The sequence below is a fragment of the Leptonychotes weddellii genome, chromosome 6, assembly GCF_054177405.1.
Source record: "Leptonychotes weddellii isolate Sample4059 chromosome 6, ASM5417740v2, whole genome shotgun sequence".
In the NCBI taxonomy this organism is placed as follows: domain Eukaryota; kingdom Metazoa; phylum Chordata; class Mammalia; order Carnivora; family Phocidae; genus Leptonychotes; species Leptonychotes weddellii.
In genome coordinates, this window is record NC_138374.1 from 110,747,174 (window position 1) to 110,774,646 (window position 27,473).

General features: G+C 35.3%; 1 long non-coding RNA gene across 12 annotated transcripts in view; it reads right to left on the reverse strand.

The window, feature by feature from the left end:
* Window positions 1–27,473, reverse strand: part of LOC115939606 (uncharacterized) — a 92,269-nt gene that overhangs the window by 33,310 nt on the left and 31,486 nt on the right. For 2 of the 12 annotated variants that reach the window (XR_014146524.1, XR_014146527.1), the window contains exons 2-4: window positions 22,819–22,967; window positions 20,820–20,867; window positions 12,810–12,895 (exon numbers count right to left, since the gene is read on the reverse strand). This is a non-coding gene — a long non-coding RNA (uncharacterized LOC115939606). The other 10 variants (XR_004074392.2, XR_014146530.1, XR_014146528.1 and 7 more) reach the window with 9 other exon arrangements.

Genomic DNA, 27,473 nt, shown 5'->3' on the forward strand with positions numbered 1-27,473 from the left:
GCAAAGGCTGATTGCAGGGTGGGTTCCTATCTTCTAGGGAATATTCCAAGGTGCCTTTTGGCTCTCTACCAGTGCTCAAGTGACAGAATTCAGGTGATAGGGCCACAGACTGAGGCAAGTAATCTGCCTTAGGGATGTGCATTTCTCCACCCAGGAGTCCTCTCAAGGAGGACTCAGCACATAAATCAGAGACAGAAAGTCTGTCTCCACGGAAGCCGAGGTATAGCTGAGAGGGTGAAGGAACCATTGTCCCCAGCACTTGGCTGTCTGTTGAGAGTGTGATTATAGGCTGGAAAAATGCAGCCTTTGCAGAGGTTCAAGTGCCTGAGTTATAAAACAGAGATTAATTAGGGCAGCCAAAATTCAAAGTACTGAAATAATGAACAAGTTTTCAGGACAAATGGAATTAATTTATAATGTATAGTAGGCAGTCTGCCCAATTGCTGTGCCCTTTGTACAAGTAAAATAATTAAAAGCCTCCATGTTCTACTAACTCTATGTGAATTTTTTCAACTGATTTCTACAACTCTTGCTGGAACTAAATATAGCATATGCTTTTTTAGCTTGACAAATAAAATCTGCTAAATGGATTAGATGCTCACTATTACACAAGAATTGGACTAAATAAAGAAGTATAAGCATGGCCCTTAATTTTAAAAACCCTCAAAGACTCCTATTTTGAGTCTTTTAAGAAAGCAGTTCCCTTTTTCTCTGGTGAGGCTGAAAGAACAGGCTTCGGTAGTACACTGAATCTATTGCCACCTTGACAATGAATTAATTACTAGGTGATTTGAAATTTTTCTCTTCAGAAATGCCGTCATATTTATCGAAGATTCCAGAAGCTGTGCTGCAGGTAGAAAATAATTAATACAAAATCTTGATCAATAAGGTATAGAGTAAAGTACAATCTTTAATGTTACCATGTACTTTATTGCATTAGGATGAATATAAACATCTACAGAATTTGGATTGCTGTTATCAATAGTAAAAACTCATTTCCTCCAAGGGGGGATATTTTAAAGAGGTTAAATGGTCTGGCTGGTAATGTTTTGGTGTGTTTGTGAGATCAAACAGTAGTTTGGAATAAACAAATTCTGTGACAGGAAACTATTGTCATTTCATTAACTGATTATTTGATAAAACACAGCTGTGTATTATAAGAGTAAAAGTAAGCGCAGAAAAGTGCGTAACACAGACTAGGACTACAATATTTCAGGTTCTATGAGTGTAACTGCTACATGTGATATGCCTTTTTAAAAATAAGATTATAACCCATCCTATATATAGAGAGAGAGAGACCCGGTCTTTAAGTATATTTTTTTTCAGTAGAACTTTCCACATGTCCCTTTCTATCCTAAGTTGCCTTCTGTGCATTTTGTTGTTGTTGTTATAAAGGGTAGAAATTGGGAAGGAAATTCAGTGTTCATTTATTTGTTCTTTTCATTGCCTTCATTTGTAACTTACAAGTGGGACTCAATCCCTGGTATACAATAACTAACTTGTATCGAATACGTGTACACGTCAGATATTTGGCTTCAACTCTCTCAACATCTCTCTATACCTCAATTTGGTTGGCTCTCTTATTATCAAATCCACAATCCTCACAATGGTTTACATGAATGGTCTGAATGGTTTCTCTCACTTTGTCTCTTACCCTTCTTCTCACTCACTCTGCCCTAGTCACTTGTGTCTCCTTGCCATTAATAAAGCATGTCAAATATGAATTAGCCTCAGGACCTTTGCTGTTCCTGCTATCTAAATTTTTTTTTTTTAAGATTTTATTTATTTGTGAGAGAGAGAATGAGAGACAGAGAACATGAGAGGGAGGAGGGTCAGAGGGAGAAGCAGACTCCCTGCTGAGCAGGGAGCCCGATGCGGGACTCGATCCAGGGACTCCAGGATCATGACCTGAGCCGGAGGCAGTCGCTTAACCAACTGAGCCACCCAGGCGCCCTGTTCCTGCTATCTAAAACGTTCAACCATCAGTTATCCCCATGGCTTATTTTTCTCAATTCATTCGTGTCTCTAGTCAAAGGTCACCCTCTTAGTAAGGCCTACCCTCAACACTTTATCTAAAATAGTGCCCGGATCTTTCTCTCTACACACTTAATTCTGTTTTATTTTACTTAATTGCAAATATCACCACAGGGCATTACACTAGGTATTAATGCAGTCACTTAATAAATAGATAAGGAGTCCCTAATAGATACCGGGCCCACACTAGGCCCATACTGAAGTGGGCCTAGGTTCTTCAGATACAGCAGAGAACAAAACAGACAAACATCCTTGCCCTCATGGAGTTTACATTTGAGTAAGGAAGATGCACCATAAACTAGACAAACTAATAAAAACATATGGTGTGTTAGACAGTAAAAAGGAATCATTATTTTTAGAAATAGAGCAGAAAAGGGAATTGAACTGTGACAAGGGTGGGATTGAAATTTAAATTAGGTGCCCAGTGAAGGTGATTATAAGAACCTGAATGCTGGGAGGAAGCTAACCCTTTAAGACAGCTGCAGGAAGGCAACTCCCAGGCAGAAGAAAGAGCACTTACTGTGGGTTGGAAGAAGGGGAGGGCAGGTATAATTTATCAGTTGATTATCTCTCCCCTGGAATGGAACCTCCATTAGGGCTTCTATCTGTGTGGTTCACTGCCAAATCCTCAAAGCTAGAACAGAAAGCTCTGACTAAGCATGTGTGAATGAATTCAGTAAGTTAATTATTCTCAGTTTACCAATGAGAAAATTGAGGCACAGCAGTTAAGTGCCCTGCCCAAAGCACCCAGGTAGATTAAGATTTGAACCAAAAAAATCTAACCCCGTAGTCTATGTGCTAACTACTATCTTCTGCTGCTATATCCCAGTTCTTTCTGAAAGTAAGAAAGTCTATATGGTACGTAGATTAAGTGGCTAAACTGGGAATCACAAGACTATGAAAAGAAGGAAGGAAAGAAAGAAACTATTCTAGATTACCTATTTTTATGTCCAATTTTAGGTTTAGACTCAGAAAGTTTAACACACATTTCCCAAGGTTAATTCCAGAATTGTCTGAATCGAAGGCAGATGTGATCACCACTGAAGAGAACAGCGAGGGGTGGGTAGTTAGTCTTGGCCTTATCGTTGATTGGTGTGTGACTTTGGGCAGTATCCTCTCTCTGTGCCTCAGTTTCCTCAGCTGCAAAATGGAAAGGATGGGCTACACAATTCCTAAATCCTTTTCTTTTTAATGTTTTCTTTTCTCTAAATACAAAGTCCATGAAAATATTCTGGAAAGTTTTGAGTAGTTCTTGTCCACTAAGAGACGAGTAGAAATTATCTGTGAAGAAAAATGTACATACAGAGGCATTCCAAGGGGAAAGAGTTTTAAAGAGATGGCAACAGGGCATAACAATTTATGTGCCAGGGAAATAGTACACAAATATTAGACCACTATAGCTGGAACACAGGGTAAGGAGAGAGGCAAAGGGGATGTCTGAAGATGCTCAGTTTCTGAGCTTAGAATATGAAGAGTTTTCAGCACTGTGGTAAGGAGTTTGGATCCTACTTGATGGGTAATTGAATGTATGGACAGTTTCTACACAGAATTACCGGGGTTATTGCTTATTTTTCATATGGTTAGTGGTATATCTACATTATGGGCCAGAGCAACAATTAATGTTTTTTGTGCGAAGATGTTTTCTTTGATATGAATTGTTTCAAGACGAGGAGGACAGGGAAGAGACAGAGCTTTAGAAAGTGAATACATTTCACAAATGTTAAAATAACCTTAGAAGACCTTCCTTTCTCCCTTCTTTCTTTCCTGCACTAGGGTCGTTGTAATTGTGAGGCTTACAGTCCGTGCTCACAGAGTGGAAGACAACATCAAATAAACAACACAGAAACTTACTCCTCATGTCACTTTATAGTGTATAGGGTGCAAAACTTAAAGAACAATTCTAAATTGAATATGATAAATTTTAGAATTGTCAAATGGCACTATGTACATGAGAATGGTAACTGTAACAAAGAGTTGCAAGTTTCCTTTCTGTCCTTGGTTCAGTGGTCAAGAAACTAAGGAACAGTAAAAACTGATTATAGAGAGCCCCTCCTTATTTTCCCCTCTCCTCCTTTCCCCTCCCTCCTCTTCTTGCTTATTCTTTGTTATGCTTTGCAGCAGGCATCTGTCTGAAAAACTCAAAAAGCCACGTTTACAGACTGTGTGATTCACCAGTCTTTGCACAGTATTGCATTTCTTGATGACTCACATGTTGGATAACCCATGTGTGCCCTTCATTTGTAACTGGAGATTGTGTTTGTCTCCTAGAGTTGTATGTAATTCGCATGGCCAGTAGCACATTAGTACATCTACAGGATAAGTCAATAAAAAAGTAAGAAATATTTTTCAGCAACAGCTTGTCAAGTGCACCTAAGAAAATTTAGTAGAAATCCATTTCCGAACAGATAAGTCAAAAGGAAAAAAAATATATATATATATATACATATATATATATATATATAACACAGATGCAAAAAAAGCATAGATACTCTGGATTTTGATCATATTAGAAAATTCCAGCCACATTCAAATCTAAATATTCAAGTTAACACATTCAAGTCAAATTACCACCATAAAGAAGAGTGACCAAATTCTAGAAATTGCTACAGTGCTTACCAGTACATTTTATTCAAAAAATGAAATTCATGTGTAGTTTCTAAGAAACAAAGGAATTGTTACACTGATGGTTTTGGGGGGGTGTGTGTGTCACATGTATCTGTATTTTAGTAACATACATGTATATATTTTTTAAAATAATATCCTTGCTTTAAGTAATGAGTTTTTTAGAAGTAAATTAATAGGCCATCTAAAACTTTATTTTCCCCTTCCCATAGATTCCTCATATTTCTAAGGCAGAGACAACAAAGAACTCCCCCATTACTTCTCCATATTGCTTCCCTTTCTCTGCCTTCTTGACTACCATCTTTATTTTATTTTATTTTGTTTTATTTTGTTAATGCCTTCTTTTACTCATCTATCCCCATGTATTATTTTAGAATATGTCTTACCTTCAATTTATTCAGAGTTTTAAAAAACATTCTGCGTCTCACTTTTTGTGTACCTTAGTACAGGGATATTTGGAAGTGACAAGAAGACTATCATTACAGAAGGGCCACTTCACTAACTTGAAAACAAATGGACTCTGGTAAGGTATCTTCTGAGAATCAGAACATAGTTCTTCCAAACATACACGACGACATCAGCTGTTAATATCAGGCTTTTTGCAAAGTTGATGTCTGGGAAACTACTATTTATATTTTGTGTGGGGAAAAAAAAAACCTCTCCAGTTAGCTAATCCATCATAAGAAAAACAAAGTTTATTCATTTAAATGGGGAAAAATGAGGACAAATAACCATTCTCCTTTGGAAATGAAATTGTGTTATACAAATATTTCAGAATGTTTGCATCTTTAAAGTTGTGTCTTTATTAAAAGTATAAACATAGGTATGTTTCTAGTTTTCTCTAGTGAACTCTACTTTGCTTGCATCTGGAAATATTCTAATATTATTACCAACCATCTTTTACCAACAAAATATTTTTTCATTTCCTTGATTTTAGTTTTAAGTAGTCATTATTAAGTTCTGTTTTATGCTAATGAAATTGAAATGTGGAGGAAGTGAAATCAATTGGATAAAGGTAGAGATTACCTAATAATTCATTCTCCAGGAGAGAAGGCCATGTGAGCTGTGACTTGTTAGAGCAGAGGACTTACTACTGGGATTGGTATACAGATGTCTCTAGGTGGAAATGAAGCCCAGCAGTGGGAGAGGTGAGAACAAACACACTTGTAATAAGAGGATGTAATACCTGTTTTCTTAATAGAAACTTAAGAGGGTTTGGGTCTGGATTTTTAAAAAGCACTTCATTCATATAGTTCTGTATTTTAACATTTACAATGCATTTCCCCCCCTTCTTTTTGAAAATACGTTGCAATAAAAGGGGCAAAGATATTTTGATGAAGTGACTAGAGCGTGAATTTTTTTAGTCTATATATAAAAAAAGGTAAATTCATTACATTTATACTTATTCATTTGCATATGAGTGTGTGGAAACTACAGTTCTTTGACACGAAACTGGATTAATCCAAAAAATAATGAGTAAGTACCTTTAGGAGATACCCTCTTCCCCATATGTTAATGCACAAGTAACATCTGTATTCACTAAAATTCAAACACAGCTAGGTTACTAATAGTTCTAGCAATAATTACTGAATTTTTCTATGGATTAAAAACTAGCACACTGGAAGAATAGTGCCAGTGATCCACAGTTAGCTATAAAGACAAGCTTAGGTGGAACCCTTTGAAGGATTCAGTTTTGAAGCACCTGCACAATTCCTGTCGCATCAGTTCCGGACTAGTAGGATTTGCATCAAAGCTTTAAAGTATTTTTAATACTACAAAAGCACAAATGCACTCTTAAGTTTATATTTAGGAAAATTTCTCACAGTAATTCTTCCTAAGAGTAATGAGATTAAGGTCCAGATGATGGAGAACTATTTTTAAACTCAAATCTAAAATGTGATGCTTACTCTGTTGATAAAAGAAGTGCGGCATAGCGCAAGTTGTACATTTTGCCTATTTTTAAAACTACATATAGTTAAGGTACTTCCAATCCATGAGCATGGAATGCTTCGATAGTTCAGACTTTTAACTTTTGGGATACAGTATGTTAACTTCCACAAAAACCAATGGCAGTCATGGCTGCGTAAGTTATGGGGTGGAGGGGGAGTATAAAGAATGGAACAGAAGACCTGAGTTTTTGCTGTACCACCTATCAGCTATGAAATCTTAAACAAATGATTTAATCTCTCAGAACTCCATTCCTCAAAAGAAAATGAATAGCTCTCAACTTCCCAATCAACTTCATGACGTTGTGGTGAGGATTAGCATAGCTAAGGGAGGACAGAATCTGTAATGGTTAGAATGGGTTTTGGTACCAGGAAGACCAAGTTTGAATTTGGACTTCTGCCACTTTCTAACTGAAGGCCTTGTACCTTTTCAAAATCTCAGTTCCCTTCTGTAAAATAGGTATAAGAAAGCTGAGCCAGACTGAATAGTTACCTATCTCTCTATCATCTATCTATTTATGTATCATATCTTTCTACCTATCTATCTAATATACTCATCTATCAAGCAATCATCACATTGTGAGTGCTGGCAAATATTAATAAGGTAGGAGAAAATATTTTGCTGATTAGTATTCCATGCAAATATAACCCATTATTAATGGAAGTAGCAGGAGTAAAATTGTATTTCTCAAATGTGTTCTTTAAAGTAAAAACTTTATGTCTAAAGTTAAAATTCTCAAGGAATTACATATTATTTAAGTTAAAGAATAACAAACAGGATATTATATCAATATCTAATTGTAATTCCTGAAAGAAATGAATGCGTTCAAGTAAAAGGGAAACATTGTAAAAAAAAAAAAAGTATAAAAGGTAGATTGTCTCTATCCTTCCTTCTGTCAATCTTAAAGTATTTTTAGGTTTTCTTTTGACACCTAGGGGAGTAGCTGCTCAGGAGGCTGACTTACAGGAGTTCTTAAAGATCTTCATACCTAAAGAGAAGGCAAAGCAGTGACTCAAACAGATACTTGTACACCCACGTTCATTGCAACACTATTGACAATAACTAAAAGGTGGAAGCAACCCACTGTCTATCAATAGATAAATGAATTAACAAAATGTGGTGTATACATACAAGGGAATATTATTCACCCACAAAGATGAGGAAGTTTTGTTACAACTTCGATGAACCTTGAAGATGCTAAGTAAAATAAGCCAATCACAAGAAGGCAAACACGATATGATGCCACTTGAGGTACGTAGAGTAGTCAAGTTCATAGAGACAGAAGGTAGAATGATGGTTGCCAGGGCCAGAGAGGAGAAGGGTGGAATGCAGACTTACTGTTTAATGGGTATGGAGTTTCAGTTTAGGAAGATGAAAAAATGTTCTGGAGATGGATGGTGATGATGGCTGCACAATGATTTCGACGTATTTGATGCCACTGAACTGTGCACTTAAAAATGGTCTAAAGTTTAGGTTATATATATTTTACATCATAAAAATATCTCCCTATCTAATGATTGTCGGTACATTTTCCTGCCTCAGAATCGTAATCACAATCTTCAGTTTTTGGTGTGTATTCAGTATTTCCAAAAATAATCTGAATGGGATGTGGAAAGGAGAGTAAAACTGATCATTTTTGCTTTGGCTGAATCATCTCATTTTAATCCCCATTTTCTGAGTTTAAAATAAATTCATTTAATCCATGTTAAGATAACCAAAATGGCTTCTGGGTTTGCTTCTTCTTCTGGCTAATGGGTTTGGACTAGAATGATTGATTGATTTAGCAAGGCAGGCATTTTATAGAGCCATCCAAATAGCTCCCTATAAATGGAACTGAGGTCTATACACAAATAGTACTCATACAAATGCTGCAAGTATTTACAATTGGGTCTTTTAAAGAAAGTCTTATGTAACCGAGTATCATAATATTCTTTATATACCCTCATCAGAGCTTTTAAATTTTTACTTTTCACATACACCCTTACTCCATCCATAAGCTTTAAGATTCCAAAATTCCTATTCTCGTCCATTAGAACATGTCTTGCCCATGTGCACCAAAGGACATATGCAAGGATATTTATAGCAACAGCATGTTTAACTGCAAAGCAGGCAATAACTCAAATGTCAAAGAAGAGAAGAGAAAAAGAAATTGAGGGTATTGCACAATTGAATACTATATAGTGGTGAAGTAAACAAGCATATAATTATAGGCAACAATGTCCATGACCCTTAGCAACGTAATATTTAGTGAAAAAAGCTAGTACTAGTAAGGCTATTAGAAAATGTCATTTTTGCAAAGCTTTAAACAAGCAAAACTATCATAAATACATAAAAAGATAATCCCAAAACAAGTCTTGAAAGTGGCAGAGCCATTGTGAAAATCTGTGTAGGTTACACTGCACACTTCAAAGGGCATCATTCATATCAGGCCCAGCTGGATATGAAAGTGCACATCTTGTACATTTGTTAAGTACACACTTCACACAACTTTGTATGCAATGGCCTTGATAACTGTAGCTTCTGGGGAAGAAGGGAGAGAGGGAAGAAGAAACACTTTCGATACCATTCTAGTTCTTAAACTGGGTAATAGATTTATAAGTTTTCACTGTATTGCATATAATTTTTTGTATTTATCAAATAATAGACTCCCAGAAATAATTCTAGGATATATCTTGGGTTTTAGGATAGAAGAGAGTGGGGATATAAGATCAACTATTTTCCATACATGGAAAATTTTTTATTCTACTCTATTCTTTCATCCCTAAAAATCACTATTTTTTTGCTACCTCAGGAAAAAAAAATACATATTTTAAATCAAAATATTGCACTATAAGGCCCCATTTAGCTACATCAACTTCTGAAAATAAAATACTTGTCATGATTTCTCGTCAAATGTCAACTAAGTGTGGAGACATCCAATCCTGATTCCATGAAAAAGTGATATATTAAATTGTCCCAAGCTCAGTAAATATCTTCTGTAGTTCCTCAGGTAAGTAAAATATGCTGAAGGACCCTGGCATTTCTAGGCCTAACTCCTCAAACCTACTGTATGTCTGGTGATTCCCATCATTCCTACTCAATATGTAGCACACAGCATACTTGTCTGTGATTTTCTTTTTTTTTTTTTTTAAAGATTTTATTTATTTTTTAGAGAGCGAGCGAGAGAGAAACAGCATGAGAGGGGAGAGGGTCAGAGGGAGAAGCAGGCTCCCCGCTGAGCCGGGAGCCCGATGTGGGACTCGATCCCAGGACCCTGGGATCATGACCTGAGCCGAAGGCAGACGCTTAACCATCTGAGCCACCCAGGTGCCCTGTCTGTGATTTTCTACACAAAACTATTAGCAATAAAAGTTGTTCAAAATTGTTTGAAAATTTAAGAATCAATTTACTTGTAATGGTTGGCTCTTTCCAAAACAGATGGACATAATATAATAGAAATATTTTCAGTTGAAGCTTATCTAAGGTAGTGTCACTTTCATTTAAAAAAAAAATAAATGCCTCCCATGCGCACGTTAAAATCACTTATTGTCAACAAGCATCTCGTATCCCAATCTTAATATGATTTAAAAACATTATTTTAAAAACTTAGGTAAATCTACTTGAAAATCCATGAGTTCCCACATTATATTTTTGAAACATGGTAACAAAGTTATCTATCAGTTACATATCTAACATGTTTCTAGACAAAATAAATTTTACTTTTTTAAATATCTCTTATAACCATTTATAAATATATGTAATATTGGATAGTATTAAGGTATAAGATAATTGATTTCATATTCTTGCTGATATCTTTTTAATAAAATTCTTAAAATTTTTACACTTTTGAGAAAAAAACTCACTGTTTCTGTAGAAAATGTAACATCTTATTTTCCTATCTGCAGGAACGTTCTAAGTGAAATACTCATTTTCAGAAAGTTTTGATTGCTAAATCACTACAATAAACATTATTTTAAAGGAACACATTCGAAACTTGTTTCTCCAGTGACATTTGAAACACCATCTATATTGTATGATACACAAAAATTCAGAAAACAGCTCCTTCCATTTATATATAATAATCCCTCTATTATATATTAGCTTAACATAAAATACTTTGCTTTAAGAACAAAATATTTTAGCTATTATTCTCTAATGGACACACATTCTTGATTTTCATTTAATATTTGTCTATAATAAACCATGTATCATTTCATATGTAAGAAAGATTAAAACCCTAAAAACAAACAAGCAAAAAATGTGGAGGGGTTATCACAATAAAAAGAAAAAAAATCTACAAATTGGTTTAAGTTAATTAAGTTAATATAAACCAAAGTATGTCTTTTGTCTAGCTTGATTAGGTCAACTCATAAACCCAGTTTAAAAAACAATTTGCTCCATTTTTCTTGCAGAAGTGAAAAATGAGGGCAAGTACAGTATAGGAGAATTTTTAAATGAGACATACTGACAGATTATAATATGGTGTCTCATCAGATGACGTGGTGTTTTGACTGCTTGACTGCCGAAGGGCTATAATTTAAATGCCATTAAAGACACATAAGCTCTAGCATGGAGACAGGAATACTGTAAAATTTTTTGGTCTGTAGTCACAATGCAGATAAAATTGTTCCTTTGATCTTTCAATGCCAAAGTCTGTTGTCCAGAAGGGAAATGTCTTTGTGCTTCTGTCTTAAGCTAAGACAGATTTCATTTTCCATCTAAGTCATTTTGTTAACACCACATAAAAAGTAAAGTGTATTTTATCAGCAGAGCTTAGTTTTCTTTCATTGTTATTTTAGGTTACTTCAGGACTATGTAGTGCTCAAAAAAATGTGCTCAAAATACACACATCTGGGTTTAAAGTGACTAGACTCTAATTCCAAGTGTCTTGATGTGTACAGTTTACTGGGGTTTGTATCTTAGGAATTAAGAACATTGTTGTTTTCTTCTCTTCTTCTATACATGTTTCTTAAAGAGTAAGGACATATTTTGCTTAGAAGACTCACAGAACATAAACATACATTTGACCTTCGTGAGGAACCACACTAGCCAATAATCTGTAATAAAATTTATGCTGCAACCCCATTTGCAAAATCACACTGAATTCTCTCCTGACCAAGTCTCTTAATTACTGAAAACTTGTGATATGTTAACAAGTTTTTAGCTTTAAATTCTAAATGTGTATGTTACATTTTAAGGGGAAATATGATCTGGGAGATGTTCATAATAGATTCATTATGTCTCGTTCTTTGGAAAATCTGACAAAACGAATCACTCATTGTGATTTGCACATAGTCTTGATAGCTCATTGTAAATTTATGTCAAAAACAAATATTGTGTTTAGACCACAGCATGCCAGTGATAGTTTCCAGAATCCAGTAAACTTTAGGTCTTAAGCATTTACATTTTGATCCTTTTAATTTTAAAAAATGAGAGATCATTTTAAAAAATAGATCCCAAGTTAAGAATATTTTTTGCCAAGATTGAATCTAATGTTAAATAAATATCGTTTATTTCTATTCTCTTTTCTTACGCTTAGGAACTATTTCCAGTTTCTTTTCTAGGTGAAACTTTGGGGATGACTGAAGTAGTATATTTAAAGGCCAAAAACCATATTTTTATTCTGTCAAATTTTACTCTCTTGACAATAAACTGCTAAAATCTTGATAATAAATTACTGAAGTCAGGTTGGAAATAGTTTAAAGGTGAAACGTCATACGCACAAATAGTATTTATTTTCTTTCTTCCTTGATACATTTTGTTCTATCATGACATAACAAAATTCTAAAAGTCAACTTTCTGACTGACAGGTTTTTTTTAGAAAATTAAGTTATTTAAAAAATGAAAAGAAAAGGAAAAAGCTTATTCAGCACTATTTCTAGAGCAGATCATGCTCAAAGGACAATTCAAGCGCGTCAGGCTTTTCTGCAAAACACCCATCAACAAGCAAACAAAATCACAACCAAAGCTTGTAACTGAACTCTTCATTAATGCTGTTCTTCTAAATATTTCAGAAACGGAGGCTTCTTTTGTTGCCTGTCCCAGTGTGGGGATGAATGGAGAGGTTTCTGTTAAAAAGTCTTTGCCTAGCTTTTGTTGTTGCCCATCGGTGGCATAGTATTAGTACAGACTCTAAAGTGTAATCTCCCTGAGAGCAGTGTCCTATGCATTCTTCTTTGTATCACCCCCAGAGCTCAATACATATGTCAGATGACAGAAGTCCCCACCTGCTGGATGGTGCACCCGCGCCTCTTTTGTGTAGATGGATTCCTTGACAATGAAAAGTACATCACTGGCAATATTACCCAAACCCCTGCAAAACACAAATGATGTGTAAAAACACCATCATATAAAAATAATTTTGCTTTATTAATTTTGAAAATAATGCATCTGCCTATGAATGTCTAGGAAGAACCCAAAGTTGATACAGAATTTCCTATTACTCAATGCACTTTGATGAAAAGTGAATTATAGCTAAGATAACAAGAAGGGAAAGAGCATGAATGGCAACAAAAAACTACCCTAGGAATACACTGTATATTTTGTATCTGATTTTGAAATGTTTTTTTAAAAAAATCATGTCAACAACTTTCTGGAATCCATAATTGCTAATGGTTATAAGTATCAGCCCTAGGCAGATTGCCTAGCAAGATTTTCTGGAGCAGTGAAGGTAAACAAACCAATAACTATGCAAACAAATATTGCTTTTATGGCTATTTAAACACTCAGCATACATTGGAATATTAAAATACTAGAAGGCACAATAACTTCTGGTTATCACAGGAACAGTTGGATAAAACTGACAAATGCTTAAGCATACACAGAATCAGTATCACAGGAAATTTATTATAAATCCAGCATAAAAATATTTCTAACCAGAAGGGAATATCAGAGATTACAGTCACTAGAATAGAAGACATAAATAATTATTTTAAATCAACTATTTAATTATGAGAGATTGAGATTTCATCACTTATGAGTATAAAATTCCAGATGAAATAATTAAGCAAAAAAGAAAAACTAAATTAAATTGGAGATTTAAGGCAAATAAAAATATACAATGGGGGATATTGTTATATCTTGGGGGAAATAGAGGAAAGAGGAAAACTTTAGTAAAATTTGTAAATTAAATAAAAATCACATCAATATATTTTTGCAGAGTTATGCTCTGAATCACAGCAGTCCTCAACCTGTTCTGCAGCAAACCAGTTTAGCTTCATGGAGATAACTGGTACTAATTTTGATTAATAAGGTAATTGTAGGGTGTTACTAAAATCCATTTCATTCTTAATTTGATGAGTAAAAAAGCACTAATGCTTTTATAATGAAGAAAACTATTATTTGTAGCCATTTTAAAGATAAATTAACAGTAAAACAACACAGTAGTTACTTCTTTTGATTCTTTTTAAGGAATAAAAGCATTCTGAATAAACAATATTATAATTTTACTGGCTCAGAAACACAAAATAGTTTCAGACGTTTAGTGAAGATAAAGTACAACTGTGTTTGCCCAATACTAATAATTCTGCACTACTTTTGGAGATCTCTTGATTTCTAGCAGATTGATAAGGATCTGAAAATCTCTGTTAAGTGAGGCCCTATGTGAGCAAATGCAAGGCATAATGATTCTCACAATACTATTCTAATACTCTAATGCTATTCTAATACTAACTAATACAATTTCTAACTTAAATTAATCAATTCTCTTCCAAGTATTTAGATAGAAGCATGTCTTTGGATAAGCCTTCTTCCATGCTGATTACTTGAGAAAATTATGGCAGAGGTGAAACCACCAAATAAACTACGGAAAATAGTCAATTATGAACAAAATCAGGTTTAATTCCCTAATAAAGTGTGCAACGTCTAACATGGCTAACTTTGGACTACGACCACAATGAACAGTCATCTGTCGTGAAGAAAAAGACAAACTTCCATACGTATAAGTGGTTCAGATTGTGACAAGATACACTTTGTTGTATGGTTCCAAACTGTGGTTGGTATAGAATAGTGTGTTCTCCTCTATCCAAGCTCCTTAAGCAGCCAGAAAATATCACAATGAGGGCGCTTTGGAATGTGTAGTCAACTTCCTGCTGTAGAACAGGAATCACAGCTGCTACTGTAGCAGTGGGTTTCCAGATGTCAAGGCTGTAAGGATAGTGAGGTAATTGCAGGAAGGAAGGGATACAATTTTGTTATCACAGATTACCCTCCCCTTAGAGAACCATGGATACGGCATCAGTGTCGATGCTTTGGATATGCACATTATGAACTCGGTCTTCATGCGGAAGTGTCTCCACATTTGTACATTTGCTTCTGTGGAAAAGGATGGGCCAGAATTATTAAAATGGGTGGGAAATAAAGAGTGGGCACTCTCAAAGCATTATATCGCTGGTTTTATAAAGCATCTGTAAAGTGTTAATAGGCATTATCAGCTAACGTTGGTCTTCTAAGGAGAAGAACCAGACGACGAGGTTTAACAGCAAGTGTTCCTGAACGACAGCATTAAGAAAAAAATAAAATGTTTGGACACAGATTAATTAATCAACAACTCTATTTAAGGCTGTCTGGGATTATTAGTGACTGAGCAGAGGAAACTGGATGATTTTCCAGTATTCAGCTAAAAATAACTCCTTTCTCAGCTTCCCCTGCTGTGTTGTCAAAGGCTAGAAGTTATCAAAAAACTCCATAAACTTTTATTCCAAAGTCAGGATCAAGGTGCTATTTTGGCATACCTCACTGGCAAAACCAGTACATATTTGTTCACAGGTCACTGAAATTAATTGAAAAAAATTCAACAATTTCTTGCTTTTCTGTCTAAGGTTCTCAGTTATTACGCTGCGTGTGGAACATCTGTTTAGTGCTCTTTGTAAATAACATTAGCAGTTGGTGCCTTGGTTTACCTACAAACAAGGCAGGATTGAAAACAGTTACTGAGAAGTGGTCAACTCTGGATTCATTCTACCAGCTACGAAGCTAAGAGACTTCTCCTTTCCCTCACACCAGAAACCCGATCCACTGAAACACTAAGCTTTCCATGGTTTTTGTGGGCAGGTGTAGATTATTATTGACTCACATTGAGCTAACAGCAGTCAACTAAATCAGACATAAATCACATGTGCAATTCTTCTGCCATGTCTCCTCCATTCTCCAAGAATTTTGGAGTTAAGACAAGAACTTTATGTCTGTCTTATTAAACCTGGCCTATTATTTCTGACTAAGGAACACCTGGTTGCACAATTCCAGAGAGTACCATTTACATCATCGTCTAGATCAATGGTGCCTCCTGAAGTTGTGCAGTGCACAGCATATATAACTGTAGGTGATGCCCTGCATACCTTTGAAAAGATTGTTTTGAATCCTGAATAATTTATTCAATGTAATAGATGTCCTGTAGTTTTTTTTTTTTTAAAGATTTTATTTATTTATTTGACAGAGAAAGACACAGCGAGAGAGGGAACACAAACGGGGAGTGGGAGAGGGAGAAGCAGACTCCCTGCCGAGCAGGGAGCCCGATGCGGGACTCGATCCCGGGACTCCAGGATCGTGACCTGAGCCGAAGGCAGTCGCTTAACCAACTGAGCCACCCAGGCGCCCTAGATGTCCTGTAGTTTAATGACATCTTAAATTTAATAGGACCTTGCCAAAGTTTAAATAAAAGTCTTGAATTAGTAGGGTCATGCTGTACATTTTTAAGTTGTAAAATATATAAGGGCAAGAGCAATTGTATACTTTGGGGGGGGACAGTGAGTGGTGAGAATGATTAATTCTTTTCTGGCAAGTGGAAAAAAGATGACTAAGGAAAAATATGAACAAAATATTGATAACTAAGTGTTTTCTAGTGTGGGAAAATGAACTTTTACTTTGTAAGCAGGCAGTATTTTTTTTTTTTTAAAAAAAAAGGTTTTTAGCAATTTAAATCCCTGTTTGGGCATAGTTTTATCAGTTTTCTTTTCCTTTTAAGGTTTCCTGTCTTTCAATGCTGTGTGAAGAATCTTTTATTAAAAACATCCACTGTCATAAGTCATTCTTCCCAGTGACAAAGCTGATTTGGTCTACTGCAGATGAGTAAACTGAAATTTATACAACTCCTTTAAGCAGCCTTTCCCATTTTCAATAAAGGGAAAGTTACTAAGCACACTAAGAAGCTAGATCAGAAATTAAACATGTGTCTAGAGCCATGGGCCTTTCTGGGCCTGGATTACCTGAGCACTTGCAAGAAATGCAGCTCTCAGGCCTTGCCTATTGAATCAGAAACCCTGGGCTTGAAACCCAGCAATCTATATTTTAACACGCCTTCCAAGTAATTCTGATATAGCAGAAGTTTGGGAAATTTTGACCTAGAAAATGTGTGATAATCAAAGTCATCCTTTAGTAATTAAGTTGCAAGAAAGACTGACATAGTGCATTGGTAAAGGAAATTGTATTTTCAATTTCCACATATTTTCCGTAAAAATGCTTTATTACTTTTAAAATTCAGTAACAATGATAAGTCCTCATATCCACTTTTCTGTTTATATGTTACCAGGGAAAGACTTCACTGTTGATAAAAAAAAAAAAAAGCACTGTTACTCTGAGTTCTTCATAAAGAAAGATAAAGCTATATGCATAACTCTATCTTATAATTTCGTTACTACAAATTGGAACTATAAGCTTTCCAAGTTTTATGTCTAACTCTTGGCATTATAGATTCATGGCTATATGTTCAGTGATAATCCAATTCATGCTAGAAAGGAACTCAGCCCATATCTATTCTTAGTGTACAACTCAAGGTCTTTAAAAGGCAAACCTGTTATTTTATCTTTCATGCGTCCAGAGATTTTTTTTTTAAATCTCAAGTCTGAAAAATATAATAAAAAATAAATATTGGTTATATTTAAATTTTAATTCCTCCATATCATTAGTAGAGGGTCTTTAAGTAGGCGATCTTAAAGAGCTTTGGAAAAAGTACATGAATGCCATCAAGAAGGAAGGGCAAATCAGCTCAGTTTTCCCAGGTGCTCACTGGGGAAGCCAAACACATTCATAATATATTTATAATTGTTAACAAAAGCTAAATAAAACATCATTTAATATATTGAAATCATTCATATAGCTTTTTTTGTTAAAGCTAAACCAGGCTAAAACTTACTGGCTTAATGACTTTCACAGTTTTTAGAAGACCAATGGATCAATACTATCAACATATTTTTTTTCCTCTGGTCTAAAACTTAGGATTCCTTGCCTTCTGCATATTTCTTTTTTGATGGCTTGCTTCTTAGACTTCCATGTAGCTTATTTTTTTTTCCTTTCCTATCAATATATTTCCATCAAAAAAAAAAAAAACCCTCAAGTCCCAAAGACATATCAAGTTAATAATTCTCTGCTATCTCATTGTTGTTAGTTAAAAAAATCGTTGATAATCAGCATTTTAAATACATGGCTATCAGCCCATTTTGATGATGATTTCCCCAGTTCTCTGCAGACTTTTTTCTTTTGTTTTCAGTCTTTTGTGTGCCATTCCAGGGAAACTGTGCTTTAGTACACGGAGAAAGCCAACATTTATGGAAAGCACAATGAGGGCCTCTCTCCTGCTATAATTAGCTCCATGAAGAATTATCTGGAATTATCTATCATTACCTCTGAAAATGTATTGCTATATTTAACTATAATACACAAGAAAAAAGTTTTCATGTCCAATCAGAGGCAAACATATTTTGCATTAATTTCCCTGGCTTACATTGCAAGTTTTCATGTATGGCACAAAGTATGAGCTCACATTCAATATCCCTTATAATTTGTGTATTTTTAATACAATATTTAATGTTTCAAGTAATGAATGTACCATTGAGATTCCAATTTTTTGTTTCCTGCTGAAATATTCACATTATAAACCACTTCTTCACTTAGTACATAAGAGTACCTTATAGAAAATATCTGTTAAAGATAATGCAAAAAGCCAACATAACTCACTTTCAATTGAGATAAGAGAAGAAATGAAAAATGGCTAGACATGTGGCTCTCAACCAAAGGCAATGTCTGATAATATCAATGTGGTGAGAGAGGAATGCTACTGACATCTGGTGAGTAGAGGCCAAGGATGCTGATTAAAAGTGTTACAATGTACAATGCTACAATGTACAATCTCCTATGCCTAAGAATTATCTGGTCCAAAATATCACTAGTGCCTCTGTTGAGGAACCCTGGCTGAGAGAAAAATTAAGTACTATTTAGTCAAGACAAGTTCCATGATACCCACTGGAGAAATGAAAGCCTTCCATCATGGCCGGATAACTATGGAACATGAATCAAATTCCCTTTTCTTACACTCAAAATGTCCACATCCACACTAGCCATCAAGATCTGAAGAGACCTCTTCTTCTTAGTGGAGAAATATGGCTAATTATTATAGACCAGCATTGAATCCCCTTTTATGGGGGGATTCAATTTTTGCACTGCCTTGTGTGAATGTTCAGTTTTGTTAATCAGCTTCTTTCCCTGAAAATGTTTACTTAAAATGAAACTTCATCTTGAAAAAATAAGCAGTCACTTCGCTATCTATATAATTACTGCTCCTAATAAGATTCTCACTTACATTTCTTCTCTTTCTAAATCTCCTTTATGATTGAAACACTATCAATCAAGTATTTTATGAAGTTGATAAAATACTAAAGCACAGCCCAGCTTCTAAATGAAATATATTCTTGAGCCTTAAACATCTTTCAATGTGTCTTTCAGCAATCCTACAATAGCTCTGAAAATGTTTTCTCAAGTGTACATGATGACTTTTTCCTTTATTTGCCAAAGGATGTTTCTAGGCTTCTTTTATTAAAGATGCCATTCAAAATTTAGTATAATTGTACAACATAAAAATTAACAATGGGCAAATATTGTTGTGCATATAAAATTTATCTGGCAATATAAATAGCAGATTGGGAATACTGTATTTTTGTGCATTCTGATTTGAATTTTCATTGAGTTAGATCCTTTGGCACTATCTGTAGAAGGGGCAGGTGATACACAGCTGCATTTCCTTGTCCCTGAAGATTCTAGAAGAGGTAGTTTTACGTGAAGCCTAATTATCTCTGCAATGTTGGATCATAGATATCTTTATTAAAAATACACATACCACACACCTACAAACTTTGATGTCAGCCATGGGTTTCTTCATATACCATTAAGACAAGATATATCAAACCCAACTTTTATAGATTAGTCTATGAAAGTACCAGGAAAAATAATCATGTTCATCCTCATTTGTTCTGATTTCCCCCACATTTTGGCTAAGGGAATGCAATTTTTCCATAAGTCTGTATTCATTATATTATCATGCTCCATATTATTATTTAAATTATGACAATCATAGAGACAAGATCTTGATGCTATTTAACTAAATTTGAAGGCCCTAAAACACAAATTAAAATAAACTTGAAAACTGTCACAAAATTGTTTAATTTAAAAAAATGTTATGTCACTTAGATGTGTCCTCAATGATTTGGGCCTGAAACGTATGCCCTGAATAAGTAGCAAGTACATTTAATTATAGAAAGTGAAAACAATCTAAGTAGTACTACTTCATCAAAATCATTTTTAACTGAAGACATAGCCATCTTTTAAATATTTGCAACAGAAAATGCTTAGAACTAAAAAAGTTAAACAAATTACAATTTCTTAGATGTATCTAGACTTGCATTTTTAACCTTAAGGCAGTATGGCAGGCTTTTTAAAGTTCAGACATTCTACTTGTTTACTTTACAAAAATACTCATTTCCAGTAACATCACCACACATATTTCTATGTGATGTTCCCAACACTAATCTGAGTAAATATTTTTTTCTTTCTTTCTTTTCTTTCTTTCTTTCTTTCTTTCTTTCTTTCTTTCTTTCTTTCTTTCTTTTCTTTCTTTCTTTCTTTTTATGCCCTGATATCCTAGAAAAACTAGAAAGCCAGCTTAGGGGTATAATTAAAAATGTAAAATCTTTGTTTTATAAACATATGTTGTTTTTTTTTAACATTAAGCCTATTCCATCTTCAAGAGCAAACTATATTTTCTATGGGATGCAACCAATTGCCTCTAATAATAGGGTCTAGCTGTGTATCTATGGTGGATTTCCTCCCTACCCCAACTTCTGCCAGCTCTTATGGGAATACTCATAAATGAAAAAGTAAGAGTCTGTCTTATTTTTTTTTTTTTAAGAACACAATGCTGGTAATGGAAAAAGAACTTCTGAATTTCCAACCCAACTTATGAAATAACTTACCTTCTTTTCTTCTGGGCACTCCTTTTTGTTCTGGTTAAAACTACAGAACTGTGAGTAATATATAATCAGAACACAAAAAAGTCAAAAGGGGGTTGTACTTGTATACAAAAATTAAGTTCATTTATATAGATACTTTGAGCTGGTTTACATATTATACATATATAGAGATCAGAGGATATATTAACAATGAAAGTAAGTTTTCCTATATGAATAAAATCCCCAGGCAATTTCAATATAGATTATCAACTATTGAATGATAGTTACATTTTACTACATACATATTTTAATGATTATATCTCTTCTCAAATATTTGTAACCAGTTTCTGGGAAAATATTTTCTTTGTCTAAATATATGCAAAACTAAAATTAAACCAATGGCATTTATAGACAAGCAGAATGACTTAGAACAGATTATTTTCTGGGCTTCATTTTCTTCATTTCAGTATGAGAACTGTATTACAAAATCTCTGTGCTTCCTACCAACTCTCTGATTCTGTTAATTCCAATAAAAAAATATAAGGATAAGGCCAAATTATGGACTGAAATTCCCAAGATCATAGTGAATATTACATAGGCTAGACAGACATCTATATTTCTCATCATTTTATAAACGATCCTGTCACTATAATAATTCATTCTTCAAATTGCTCCAGCTACAGATTTGACTGCCTGACACCCATATGTGCATACACATTCTTTAAAGCCATTTTTAGGGAGGGTTTTTTTCTGAAAATCGACAGTCAGATCATGTTCAAGAACGAACTGTTCTCTGGCCAAATGAAGAAGCCCTTTGAGATGCACCGTCTCCTTTTTAAAACAAGTTCTCTGTTTTCTAGGAGCATAGAGCATGCGATGGTAGTCAGAGGCCAAGCAACTAGGGTTAAAATATAAGGTTTAAGAAATACATATATATATATTTATATGAAAATGGGAAGAAAGAAAGTAGTAGATGGCCTTGTCAAAGACAGGGATGGAATCAAATGGAAGTGGAAGACATGGGTGTGGGGAAGAGGGAAGCCAGGACAATCAGGAAAGGGACCCAGCAAGGGATGCCCATCATTTAGTGCATCTTTCTCACTCGAGGCCTGATTTACTGTTATATTTTGAAATGTCTTCTTCCCAGACTCTATGCTTAAGTAGCCATATCTTTAAACTGCCTGACTCCAATAGCTGATGCGGTTGCTACCACAGAAATAGAAATTATAGCTTTCAACCCTTCATTTTATCCCTCTTACCTATAATCCTCTAGTTCCAGTCTGTCTGACCACTTGACAAAGTTTTTTGGTGGTTGTTTTTTTTTTTTCTTTTTGGTAGGGTTTGTGTGTGTGTGTGTGTGTGTGTGTTTTGTTTTTTTAATTAGTGCAGCTTTGTGGGACCACTTAAATATGCTTTACACACAGAGAACAGTAGATAGCCCTGAAAACTTGATGAGAAAAGAAAAATCCTGCGGGGAGCAAAAATGGCACAGAGGGCCCACAATAACGATCCTCATAATTGAGATGGTCATGTGTCTCATTCACAGCCATCATTTACCTGGAGGTCTTTCTTGAAAAACTGCTAAGATTCTTTACAGATTTTACATAAGGATTTTTTTTCCCCAAAGGCTCACTGGTCCATTTTCACATGTGTGTTGTTTGGTTAGGCCCTTCAAAGGCTTCAAGGTTTACTTTTATATTTAAAGAGGGCAAAGATGAAGGCTATTATTTGAATACAGCATTGCATTCAGTGGCATCAAGATGCTTATTATAACTTCCCTGACGAGGCGGTCAAAGCGACTCATGGCTCCCAGGAGCTTCTAATGTGTATTTAGGTGCCCTGTCGGATGGCTCGCCTAAGTGATGTGGCATATATTTGATGAAAGGACAATAAACAACATCAATTATAAAAGACAATCTGTTAATGAGAGGAAGAAAAGGAAGAGAGAGAGAGACTGGGGAAAAAGAAGAAGAAATTATGGAAAGAAAAAAGCATTGCAACTGAATTAAAAGAAATGTCATACCTTAATCATGTCCTAATTTTAGGGCACCACTGTACTCTTCTTTGGAGACATAATGTAGTTCTTTAACTTTTGTGGAACTGTCATTGAAGATGAAGATCAAACTGCTTTCAGTTTCCTTTATGGATTCGTTGCAAATTTTGCCAAGATCCCTGCATAAAACAAAAAGTGATATTAAATGAAACTCAGGCCTTGCTAAGCAAATTAGCTAAAATTGATTTTTGTCCTCTTATGGGGATGTTTTCCAATCCAACAATATGTAGAAGATCTGCCAATTTCTCATGTCCTAAATTTTTCCTCTTCTAGGGCTACTAATTTGGCCCTAGAAAACACTGTCTGGGTTTCCCCACTATAAAATGTCTTGTCAACAACCAGAAACCCCTGAAGAGATAAAATAAATAGCTTTGGCTACCTTTGCTATGCTAATTAGTTATAAGGATTCGTTTTCCTTTGGATGTATTTCCCATGTTTATTTTTATTTTTTTTAAAATTTTTTTTAATTTTTTTTTTTTATTTGAGAGAGAATGAGAGACAGAGAGCATGAGAGGGAGGAAGGTCAGAGGGAGAAGCAGACTCCCTGCCGAGCAGGGAGCCCGATGCGGGACTCGATCCCGGGACTCCAGGATCGTGACCTGAGCCGAAGGCAGTCGCTTAACCAACTGAGCCACCCAGGCGCCCCTGTATTTCCCATGTTTAAAAAGGTTTTAAAATATTACCTACCATTAGTACAATTGATAGATAAATCTAGATTTTATTAGCAGACATATTAAACGTATTTGCTTTGTTTTTCATCACCTAATTTCCCTACAGAGACTAATTTATCTAAATAACACAATGTTATCTCTGTATCATTATTCTAGTCTATGATAGCAGTTGAATTTTCAAAAAAGAAAATACTGAATGTGACTAAGTGATGCGGTTTTCTCCCTTTCAATTAGGCTAAATGAAGACAAGCACATTGTTATTTTCCTTTTTACTCTTAAATTAGGGAATCCTGGTATTTGCTTAAAAAAATTACTGTAAGAAACACTGTTTCGAATGTGTAAGTTTGTTGATCTTCTTAGGTTAGACATATGTATTCTCTCTTTGAGAATGCATTTCTGTTAAAAGAATAGCAATATTTTCCTCGGTATCTTCCATATAACAATATGCTTTCTTTTCATAATTTTCTTCTTTGTTCATTGGCCCCTGAGGTGATGCTCTGGGGGCCGCCAAGGAAGTACGACGGAAAAGGCCTGAGTGACCCTGTTGGCTGGCACTGCTAGGAGGTGTACTGAAAAACTTCACACACATCCTCCACTGTTGTTCTGAAGTCTTGTGAGGCCAAGGCAGCGGGCTTGGAGGTGAGGAGTGGGACCAAAGGTAGCTCATTTTCTGTCTGGGGTTTGGGACCTGATGCCGATTCACTGTGGCTCACTCAGCTACTCCGGGCACATCCACTTAGCAGAAACATGACTAACGGGGGGAGAAAGTTAATATAAATATGTCACATATACTTTAAGAAATTTGAGATCGCAGAGTATCAGATTCAAAGTTACAGAAACATTCTGAAATGTGTACAAATACATCAATTAACCGGTCCATGGTGTGCTGATTGCATAGCTTTTGCCTGATTTATTTTACTGAATTCACCGGAGACTTCTTTTCTCCATTAATGACATGGGATTGCTCTTCATATTAAACTTTAAAGTTTTAAAACAACAAAAGTTTTACACTCTCTTCCCACTGTACACACATGTATGTTAGCATTTTGGGGCCAACACTGCCTTTGTGGATTAATCCCCCCCCTCCCCAAATTTCCTATGATTGACAAAATTCCTCATGTTATACAAAGGGAAACTGAGGCTCAGAGACTCACTAAACTTACAGTGGCTGAACACTCATAAGTAATCATGCTCCCAACTCTCAAATATGTGGAACACTCCCTTTTGATAGCAAATAGATGAATGCTTTGTACATTTTGGTTATTTTTAATAACCCAATGGAAATAGCAGTTTGATTAATTAATGTTATGAATATCTTGTTCAAAATGCTGTATAGTATTTTGATTAGATTGGGAAGGAGAGCTGGAGTGTTTCCTGACATGAATATTGTTGTGGAAATTAAGAGTTTGTATAAAACGTTTTAGTGGTCATAGGATTAACCTAATATTCTCATTTTTCCTCTCAGTCAACTCTTATAAGATTATGAAGTACTTTGTTAGTTTCTTTTCTTTCTCGCTCTGATATTCCTATTGACTAAAGGAATTTAAGAACTGCGGGAGCTTGAAAGGGAGTGGCAGAGTACAGAATGCATTCTCAAGTTTTAAAAACTTTATTGTAATTTTTTTTAAATTAAAATATTCCCAGTGCACTTTCTTGGTCTCTAACCCCTGACAGCTACTATTAATTACATTTTAACCTGTTAATGGTCTCACACTTTTCAACATATATTAAGCTCATTCCAAATATTCTGCAAATATTGAACCTATCTATTAAGAACAGCATGCTGTTGAAAGGATTGGAACGGGATTGTAAGCAGGCTCAATTTGAGAGAGAAGAAAACATAGTGAGCTCTTTGGTCATAGAAATATTTGAGGTGGGGGGGCAGTCTCCTCAGGCAAGGGCAACAAAAGGGAAAATAAACAAATGGGATTACATCAAACTAAAACGTTTTTGCAAAGCTAAGGAAGCCATCAACAAAACAAAAGGGCAACCTACTGAATGGGAGAAGATATTTGCAAATCATACAACGGATAAGAGGTTAATATCCAAAATTATAAAGAATGTGCACAGCTTAATATTTAAAAAAAAAAAAACCTCTACAATCTGATTTTTAAAAAGGCAGAGGACCTGAATAGACATTTTTTCCAAAGAAGACATACAGATGTCCAACAGACACATGAAAAGATGCTCACCATCACTCATCATCAGGGAAATGCAAGTCAAAACCACAAGGAGACATCACCTCACACCTGTCAGAACGCCTATCGCAAAGAAGACAAAAGATAGCAAGGGTTGGCGAGGACGTGGAGAAAAGGAAATCCTCATACACTGTTGTTTAGAATGTCAACTGGTGCAGCAACAATATGGAGGTTCCTCAAAAAATTGAAAATAGAAAGGGGCGCCTGGGTGGCTCAGTTGGTTAAGCCACTGCCTTCGGCTCAGGTCCTGATCCTGGAGTCCCAGGATCGAGTCCCGCATCGGACTCCCTGCTCGGCGGGGAGTCTGCTTCTCCCTCTGACCCTCCCCCTTCTCATGCTCTCTCGCTCTATCTCATTCTCTCTCTCAAATAAATAAATAAAATCTTTAAAAAAAAATTGAAAATAGAAATACATATGATCCAGCAATTCCATTCCTGGGTAAGTATCCGAAGAAAATAAAAGCACCAATTTGAAGAGAACTACCCCTTTGTTCATCACAGCATTATTTACAATAATCAAGATATGAAAGCAGCTGTGCCCATCCACAGACGAACAGATAAAGAAGCTGTGGTATATATCTACACTGGAATATGACTCAGCCATAAAAAAGACTGAAATCTTGCCATTTTGCAACAACATGGATGGCCCTTTAGGATATTATGCTCAGTGAAATAAGTCAGACAGAGAAAGACATACTGTATGATTTCACTTACATGTGGAATCTAAAAAACAAAAGTAAAACAGAAACAGACTCATTGATACAGGAGATAATTTGTTGGTTACCAGAGTGAGGAGGGTTTAGGAGGTTAGCAAAATAGGTGAAGGGGATTAAGAGATATAAATTTACAGTACCAAAATAAGTAATTCATGGGGATATGATGTACAGCATAGGGAATATAGTCAATAATATTGCAATAATTTTCTATGGTGACAGATGATAACTAAACTTATTGTGGGGATCATTTCATAATGTATAAAAACATCAAACCACTATGACATACACCTGAAACTAATAGGGTATTGTATGTCAATTATACTTCAATAATATTTTTTAAAAAAATAAATAAAAGTGACCACACAGTTTCTTTTCATATACAACTGAATTGGCTTTGCATGGTATATGAAGTTAAAGAAATACAAACACCCACCAAAGTTAAAAATCTAAGGAGGCAGAGGGGAGAAGCTTCTTCCCGTGCATGAAAAGATCATTCTAAGTCAAAACTTCGAACTTTCTCTCTCCCTTCTCTCTCTCCCTCTATCTTTCTCCTTCTCTCTCTCTCTCTCTCTCGCCCTCTTTCTCTCTGTATATTTATTTATAATATCACTTGAAGATATGTTATAGGTTAATTCCCTGATTCATTTTGTTATGTCTTCCTTTTTTCACATATTTCTCCTTTCATCCCTAAATGTTATGCTGGCATATATGAATTTAGGTAGGAAGAAAAGCATGGAGCATGACCTTCCATAGCAAATGATGATCTTCCTTTGTCTCCCAGTCTGAGCCTTTGCACCCACACACTGCCTGGCGTGTGGAGACCAACCAGACGGCCCTCACTGTTAGATGCCAGAAGGGACTATGCAAGCCAAGGGCCCTGGGCTCACAAGCTAAAACTTGCATGCTTGGCAAGGCTCAGATGCCAAGGTTTGAATCTCTAATAAACCACTCGCTGCCTCTCCAGTAATGATACCCTGGGGCTGCTGGGAGGGGATTCTTTTTATAGGAAACATACTCATAAGGATTTAATATTATCTTTCT